Source organism: Lepisosteus oculatus, chromosome 7, assembly GCF_040954835.1.
Source record: "Lepisosteus oculatus isolate fLepOcu1 chromosome 7, fLepOcu1.hap2, whole genome shotgun sequence".
Taxonomy (NCBI): Eukaryota; Metazoa; Chordata; class Actinopteri; order Semionotiformes; family Lepisosteidae; genus Lepisosteus; species Lepisosteus oculatus.
In genome coordinates this window covers 7,728,104-7,737,678 of record NC_090702.1, presented here as the reverse complement: position 1 = coordinate 7,737,678, position 9,575 = coordinate 7,728,104, and the positions used below count along the sequence as shown (strand labels likewise).

The 9,575-nt window shown below is 38.1% G+C and overlaps 1 protein-coding gene across 8 annotated transcripts in view; it reads left to right on the top strand.

The window, feature by feature from the left end:
- cacna2d4a (calcium channel, voltage-dependent, alpha 2/delta subunit 4a) overlaps window positions 1–9,575 on the top strand; it is a 198,805-nt gene that overhangs the window by 108,253 nt on the left and 80,977 nt on the right. The window lies entirely within an intron of this gene.

Below are 9,575 nucleotides of genomic sequence, written 5' to 3'. Positions count from 1 at the left end.
TTTCAAGACTTTGTGAGGATTGTTAGGAACAAAAGACTGCTCATTCAGTCAAGGATTTAATTCTGCCTGCCCCACCCCCCAACAGTATGCGACTGGTAACATATTCATGATTAAACCTACAATTTGTGTGCTAAAATGAGCTGGTTGCAAGTCAGGCAGAATGTTAGCATAGAGTGTACAGAGAGTATTTTTGACAGTACAGCAATAGCATTACCAGACGATACAGGTTTGGCATGGTGCTGCTGAGCTACAGAATGAGGTGGATGAAGCTCTGTGTCCTGGAGAGAACATAATCTGTGGTATAGCACAGGGATTAGTCGGCCTTCCACAGCATTTTCCCAAACGAACTTGTACGTCATAAGCAGCCTCCAATCACAGTTAAATGTTGAAGTTACAGAGTACTTGAAATGCTGATGTATTTGAATCAACATGTCACATGTGCATGCATCACCTGTGTTGAGAGAGAGACAATAATCAGGGTAGTCGAGGGCTGCCTGTGAACGTTTTATCCCAGTAGAGAATGTAATTTTTCTTTTTCATTTTAACTTTGAAAGAACAGCAGTTTGCTGTCTGAAAAGCAGGTGTGTCTTCAGTAGATGGTACCAGCTGCCGAGGAGAATGCAGTTTAGACTGGACCTGGAACTGGAATTTCTTCTCAGCGCAATTTACTGTGTTGCTGTGAGGTCAAGCAGCCACAGATCTGTGCAATTTGGTTATCTGGTTATCTTTGCTAAATGCAAACGAGTCATGATGATGTCGTGAAATGCAAACTCATTAGGGTCTGCACCCTACTAGTTTTTTCCTGCACCAGAATAGAAGCCTAAGCGAGTTTCCAGCTGCCTGAACACAGTCACAGTATTAATGTAAAACAGTGTGTTAATATGGTGAAGACTCAAATCAGCTATGTAGAGCTGTCTGGATCAATTCCTGCAGCAGAGGGTGTGCTGGTATACTTTGGTAGATGTAAATGATGTGGATGTTGTCTTGTGTGCAGTAATTTTAAAGCATTTGTCTGCATTAAGCAGAGCTGTGTGTACGCAGGAAAATGTGCTTCACTTACTGCTGACATCGAAGGCTTAAAATTACAAAACATTTTCTGTTGGAATATTTTTACTGTCTGGCTTAACAGTAACATCTAATTAATCTGTTAGACCAACATGTGAGAGTCACATATACTGTAACTCATAATATTAGAAACAAATTTTAGAATATGATGTTTTATTCACTGTTACTAAACGATCTTAGGTTAACTGGAAAAGGAATGTCTGCTTATTAAGGAACAGTAGTACTGAAATGTTAAACTTGTTTATTTGCTCTGTTTAGTTGACATGAGAATGGGCAACAGGCATTTTAGTGACAGCAGTATTGCTTTAGGATGAGTAAAAAAAACACCAATAGCATCTGGTGTTCTCAGAATCATTGTCAGTCAGGGTGTCTCTGCAGGGGCTAATCTACTGTATTAATGAATGTGAGTCTGTGAGCTTGTGTGTCTGTGAGTATGCCGGAGTGCATCTCCAGCATCAGTGTGTGATTAGAGCAGGAGGCAGGGAGCCAGCAGCCCCTTTGATTCTGCCACCCCAGGTCTGCCTGTTTATTTTATTTAGCTGTCATTTGAATGGGACACATACAATTATAACATTAGAGCCGCAGCTGAATGACTCAGGACTCCATGCTTCGCTGAAGCACAGACTGGTTTTCCTCCATAGCATTCAGGCAGGCAGTGTTGGAAATTAATCACATGATGTCACTGGGGGTATACCTCAGAAAATATGACTTTCAGATAAGCTGCAAGCCGTTAGAGCTCGCCATTTGTCTCAATGCAATCTCAGGGTCAAAGCTGAATTTCAAATATGTCTTGGGTGATTCATTCCTTTTACGAATAGTTCCCAGGTAAAAGCTAAGTCTAGTAGTCTAACAACAACAAATAATAATTTTAACAAAATTCAGACTCCTTCCTCTATTGATCGCTATACATATTTTAATAATAATTATAATTCCTTACACTTATACAGTGTAGCGTTTTTCTGGACACTCCACTCAAAGCACTTTACACAGGTGTAATGGGGACTCCCCTCCACCACACCCAATGTGCAGCATCCAACTGGATGATTCGACAGCATCCATAGTGCTCCAGTGCGCTTACCACACAGCAGCTATCAGGAGGAGGAGAACAGAGTGATGAACCCAATTCATAGATGAGGATTATTAAGAGGTCATGATTGGTAAATCATTGGCTAGGACTACAGGGTTACACCCCTACTGTTTTCAAGAAAACCCTGGGATTTTTAAAGACCACAGCGACCTCAGTTTAACATCTCATCCGAAGGACTGTGCTTTTTTGTAGTATAGTGTCCCTGTCAATATACAGGGGCATTAGGGCCCACCCATGCCGCAGGGTGAGTCCCCCCTGCTGGCCCCACTAACACCTCCTCCAGAAGCAACCTTAGTTTTTCCCAGGAAGTCTCCCATCCAGGTACTGACTAGGCTCACACCTGCTTAGTTTCAGAGGGTTGCCAGTTGTGAGTTGTAAGGTGATATGGCTGCTGGCGTTTTGAAGAACCAAATAGAGTCGGTTTTCGTTAGAAAATTCATTCACAGGTCGAATCCGCCCCTGTGGCTTAGTCACTCTTCTCAGGCCTTTCTACAGTATAAGGCTTCCATTTCCTTTCAATGGTGTAGAAGTCAGAAGTGTGGATCCTATTCCATTTGCATTCTGACAGGGTCTTTGTGAAACTTCCAGATTTTCTTCCTTGTTCCATATCTTGTTTTTGTGCAGTATGTCAAGCATCTTGTTTGTTTTTACAGTATATTGCTTCTCTGTCTCTGTTTCTCTGTCTATGGAATCCATGATGTGTACCACTCATGACACAATTTTCACTGTGGTTATATATTCTATAATAAGAGTAAATTTATCTATACTGACTAAAGCAAATAATAATTGAAGATAATTAAATTCCTGAAAGTAACCCAATTTATAATGTTATAAAAACTTATGCAGTACTTAAAACCAATGCTACATATTTTACCTGCTGTTATGTTTTTCCTTTTGGTGGAAATGTTATATTAACTAAAATTATATTTGAAGAACGTGTGCCTTTTATATCATGGCTGGCACCTCCTTAAAAGGCCCACACTTGTGCATTTTATATTTGGATCATTGATTAGTTTATTCATTGGGAAGGAAACACAAGTGTTAACATACAACACACACTGTTACATTAACATGCCAGTGCTCAACACAGCTTGACACAGTTGACATTTTATTTAGTTCAGCTTTGCAAAACATTTTAAAACCTTCCCTAAAAATATAAATCATATATTTTCAAACTTCAGTTTAGTTTGTATCTGCAGGTAATTGAATATCAAGCTGCTAAACTATTTTAGAGAGTCTGAGATTAATAAATTAATGACTAGTTCAGAACCCTATGTAACTCCACATCTTACTTACAAAGTACTTCAACCTCACTTTGCTGTGTGATTATTAAAAATCAGTGCCAAATGCTTGAGTTGGGTTTTTTTTGTATATACCCTTTATTCTGTTGTGTTCCAAGTAAATAAGCGAACACCCACATACTAAGTATAATGCTTTTTTGTTTTTATTTTTATTTCTACTGTTATACATTCCCTAAAGCAATACACATTATACTTATGCAATACACATTTGTGTTTTAGATTTTAATCCTATGGCATTTAAATTCAAACCAATTTTTTATTGCATACTGCTCCACCATGGGCCTCCTGAAAGTAGGATGTTCTAGGTAGATGAAACTCACAAACTCGACAGAAATGTAACCAGGAACCAGAAATATGCACAAACAGAATTCTCACCTTTCCATTTCAGGGGCTACAAAGCTCTTCTGGAAATGATCATCTATTCCATTGTTATCCTCTCATTCAAATATCTTTAATTAAGAGCAGCACAGTAACATTGTAACAAAATAAATCTTTCTTGGGTTAAAAGATTCCCCCATTTTAGTAGTTTGGTCAAATTCTAATTACAACAAAATGAGCCAAGGAATATAAAAGGTTTATGTACTGTAAGACCTTGATTGTTAACACACTTGGCTAAGGAAATAATGGCACTGGTCAAAGGTCAGAGACATCATAATCGCCCTCACTTATGAGGAATGAACCAATGAGGAAGCTATAAGGGTGCAGGTAGGGTTGGGGAGTCAGGTCTATAAAAAAAGCAGCCAGAGAGTATTTATGTAGGAGAGTGGCAGTGCAGGATTTGAATTTGACCTCCAAAATGTCTGTTAAATACTGTAGTCTTGGCAGTCTGTATACAGTGTTCCATGAGCCTGCAACTGTGTAAGAAAAGCTTTTTGATATTTATCCATCCATTTTCAGTTTTTTTTCTCATTAAGGGTGAAGGGAGCCTGTCCCACCAAGCTTTTTGATTTCCAATGTGGTTCTACCATACAAAGTAGATTCATTTATTGTTCTTGCATATGAACCAAGTTTGTTTTAGTTTAGTTAAATGAGAGAATAAATACATAATCTCTGACTGTTTTTCTTACTTGAAGAAAATAGAGAATAATGCACACCAAAATTACTGAAGTTGTCGAAGTGTGCTGTCCAAGGGATTCAATAAAAGCGCTAAGTTGTCACAAATAGACATTCACTGTGTGGTGGCTCTGTGGCTAAGGATTGGTGCCTGTGGCTGGAAGGTTGCTGGTTTGTATCCTGTGGCCGGCAGAGGAATCCTACTCAGTTGGACCCCTGACCAAGGCCCTTAACCCCAACTGCTCCAGGCATACTGTATAAATGGCTGACCTGTGCTCTGACCACAAGCTTCTCTCTCTGTCTGTGTGTCTCATGGAAAGCAAGTTGGGGTATGTGAAAAAAAGACAAATTCCTAATACAAGAAATTGTATACAGTATGGCCAATAAAGTAACCTTATCTTACTCCATAATAATGTATTATAGAATTTGTTGTACTCTGATAGTGTTTTTTTCGTGATTAACTTTCTTCATTATTGTAACAACGCAAAAGAGATCTTGATGTGGCTGAATGGGATTCTTTGATTAATGAGCTCACAAGTTAGATCAAAGAACAAACAAGCCAGTCAGGGCAGAATGACAGCTATCAGGATGTGAGTTCCACAGCTGCAAGAGCAGAATTAGAATAGATTACAGGAGGAATACAAGCTTCGTTTGTTGCAATCAGCTCAGGAGAACCTGGTGAAACATGGGACAAGCACAGGCAGTGGTGTGAAATAGTGTTTAGATCTCAAGGCTCTGGTCAGCAAGGTCATTGGCTGAAACCCTGTTTGGGTTTTGAACAATAGCACTGCTGTCATACCCTTGAGTGAGATACTTCAACCAGACTGTCCAGGAAAATGCCCTGCTGCATGAATGCTTATGAATGTAAGATGCTTTGAATTAAAGCTTGAGCCAAATAAATCAATAATAATGATAGAAGATTATGAAACACTGGTCTTTCAAGCTCACCCAACCCCAGTGTTGCTCAGCCTGTGCTGTTCTGCTACTAGGGGAGTCCTAGTCACAGGTGACTAATTGCAATATAGTTCCAAAGAAAGATCTCAGGTCTGTTGTCTTAAAAAATGTTATGCCTTCAGCATATGTATCTTTTTTGGTAAACATTTGAATATATTGTTTTTCATTTGAACAAAAGTAGTCTTATATATTGAACCCACATACGAAAGTTATCTCTTGTTGTTATCTGTGCATGTTTTCTTTTGGTATGATCATTTGACCATTTCCATTTCATATGACCATTTCCTCCCATAAGGCATTTTAACTGTACAGTATATGGTATATGTCACTGTGTATATTAACTGTAAATATTCCTGATAGTTTCCCTTTATGTTTAAGGTTCCTGAGCTCCCTGAGTCCAATGCCAAAGTCCAAAAAGTGAACTTCCTAATTCTTGCCTGGAGTGCTCCAAGGTTAAGACCTAGATTTAAACAAAGGTTTTAGTATATTGAAATAGTCTTGAACATTTTGGATTCTGCATGTATTTCAGTTTATCCAATGTACATTTAAAACTGAGAACAGAAGCTAGGCATTTACCCAAAAGATTTCGGGAGTATGGAACAAGCTGTCCATGATGTTGAAACAGATGTCCTGATCTCTTTAAGAAATGGGTGGATGACCTGGATCAATTACCTACAGTACTAACTACCAAACAGGATGGATGGGTGAAATGGCCTCCTCTCTTGTGCCCCTCTCCTCTGCTTCATAACGGACTTTTTGCTCACCTTTGAGTGTTTCATTATACAACTTATAAGAGAAAAATGAAATTTCAGGCTATATACTGTATACAGCAACCCCATTTTAATTATTTTTGAGTGCATTATTGTAATCTAATATGTTGTTTGACTATTGGAGAAAAACCTATCAAGTCAGTTGGTTTAGCTTTATTTATTCTCTACAACTTAGCTCTCTGTGAAAGATTGATTACATCTTCTTCTCTGGAAGAGCCAGGTGCTGGCCCCCCAAAAAAACTTAAGTGGCTGCTTGTGTCTGAATCAGAAATGGTTAGATAATTGACCTCAGATATTTCGTTATTACAGCTGGAACCACACTTCATACCTGCAGGAATTTTAGCTACTCAGACAGCTCAATAGACTGCTACAACCTGGTGACCTATCTATAGGCAGGTCGAAGCATCTGTCAAAACATTCCCACATAGTGGGCTCTGAGCACCTTGTAAATGAAAAGTCACCTTCCACAATACAGCCTTACCCCTACCTCTTCAATATTGCCATTTGAAATCCAGCTGCACCGCCTGTAAACTGTACCTAAAATCCTGCAGAAATGCTGCTTTGACTCTCAACCTAGTGAGAGCAAGATGAGCCGTATCGGTACTTATTAGCAGTTATCTAGCATAAATCAGGTTTCTGCATAGTGTGGTTGTGTACATGCCTGCTTTGTCAGAGAAATTGCTAAAATGAGGTTCTTTTGCAAGTTTTACAAGAGTACTAACCTTGGAGTCATGGCTAAAATCTGTAAAACAGATGACAGAATGTGCCCTGCCTAATCGTCCTGCTCAGTTAAATTCTCTCTCCTAGTCTTCTATTTGTGGCAGACCGGTTTCAGCACTCCGCTTAAAGAGGTGTTAAAATGAGCGACTATAAGTGGAGGCTGAAGTGTTTGAGTCACTTAAAGAGACTATAGTGTTGTCAAAGTGTTGTGTTGTGTTTAGTGTTGTTTACCATGGGTACATTTTGGATGTTCGTAAGGTTGTTATTGTAGACTTCATACAAAATTGCGTACCACAATGTATCCACATGGTACTGTTAATGTTTGATTTTACAGCAGAAAGAAATAGACACAGAAAAGCACAGGGAAAGAAAGATAAGTTGGACGCAAATGCAGATCTAAGGCAAATGTACGAAAAAGCTAACACACTGTATCACCCATCAGTCTACTCCTTCTGTTGTTCTCCAGTGCCAGGTGTGTTGCTTATCTCACAGTGATAATCTGAATGTTTCTCTGCCTCATTCTCTATGAGGAATTGCAATTAAGAAAATGACCTCCAGCAAATCATTGGCTTAAAAAGAATGAGCTGCATCTCTAATTAGGAGATCAACTATTTAAATTAATGTATTCCTGTGTGAGAGTTACAGTATATGTGCATGTGTGAGTAAAGATCTTATTGCCAGTGGGTGAGTTTGTGCATGTGGGTGTTTTGCAGTGGTGTCCTGATAGTTCACATGTTCCTGTGGGCGAAGGTGTCTATCCTTGATGTGTATATTCAGTAATTCAATTTTAAGTAGCAGTGTTGCTGAAAGAAAGTAATATCCAGTAACATGAGTACTGAATAGATATTTTTATATTTTTTACATTGCAATCATTATAGTCCTGATAAAGGTGACATTTTATTTTAATCCTTTGTTTATCTTTTATTTTAGTTTCACTACAAATAAGTTTTAGTATGAATATTTTGCTGTTCTGTTTCTTGCTGCTCTGTTTGGTTGTACAGGAGCAACTGTGTGTTCCCAAACCCTTGTTCAATAACAGATATTCCAAGGGAACATCAATCTTTCCATTTTTTTTCTGATTCATCTAACTCAAGGCTGGGAAGCCAAAGCCTATCTTGGCAAGAAATGGGCTCAAGGCAATAGTATATACACACACTGGACAGGATGCCAGTCCATCTCACTTGTTAGGGAACATAAACTTTTTAACCTTCTTCCCAAACTTCTGTTATAAACTCCATTAAATAAATAAAACTTTACTAAGCGTGCAGGCCATAACGATACCAGGGCCAATTTTTCCCCAAAAGCCAATTAACTTACCAGTTTTTGGACTGCTCCACTATATATATCATCCCTATATTATTATTTACACCCTTGTCTGTAATCTCTGTTTTTTCTCTATGAACTACAGTCGTTCTCAGTCCAAAGGCTTGCATTACCTTCGATGCCTACTCCTCACATATTAGGAGTTAGTTTATAATTAGAAGCTTTTGAACTTTTTTAAAAAAGCCTTTTGAAAATCTTTTTATATTTTTGTTGAAAGATACGTTTCCACACATGGACATATGAACAGCGTAACAGTAACTGGAGAAATGTTTCACAACCAGCTATAACGTACAAATAATTGTCTTTTACGTGGACTGCTTACGAAATCTTCTTATTTTACCTTATGTTCAGAATTATCATTATCTAATTAAACGTACCATATTATGTTAATCTATCAAATACTAATATTGCATTTATTTAAATTTTCTGAACTTTTCTGTTCAGTGATCACTGGAGAAAATGGGCATTGGTACAATTACACTAGTAATAATAGTGTCATTTCCCACTTATGTTTTCTGCTTTGTGCTTAAATTTTCAATTCTTAGAGGGTTACAAGTGCTACACCAATCACCAAGTACACCAAGTACAAAAGAAGAAAATACTGCCTTTTCACTCACCATGAATTTTAGTTCATCTCACATTGTAGTATAAATACATCTAAACCTCTCTTAACCCCCAGTCTTAAGCTTGATTCTTATTGTTAATGTTAAATTTTTTTAAACTGAAAACAATGAAATTCACAACATAATTTGTTTCATACAAGTTAAATTTTGAATGACACTCTTTTCCCTTCAAAATCTTTTAAATCCTTAAGTGGTTAACACAGTCTATTGCTGTTAGTAGCATCAGTAGCACATTTCAACCATACTGATACTGTAATATGTATACTTTTTTGCCATAACATTTCCCAAACTGCTTGAACTCTTTCCCTGGTTGCTATGGAACCAGCCTGAAATCAAATGAGACTGGAAGAGCTGTGGTTACCACAGAGATATTGTAATAGCTTATCAGCAGTTTCTGCGCTCTGGATTTAAAGGAGCTGTTTTGGCACTGATGTGACGCCCTCTGTACATCACTGAGGTCACGTGAGACTTCTTTTACGCTGTAGATGCCCTACATGCGACAGATCTTGAGTTCTGAGTTGTTAATTGACCTCCTGGTGGTTAACACCTTTTAGTGTACCCGACAAGAATTCTGACTGGGAGGCTTTTAAAGACAAAATGTATGAATGTATGTGCCTTGAACACGTCAGACATATTGAAACCTTTCTTTTTTTTAACATTGACATTTACATTAGGTCTG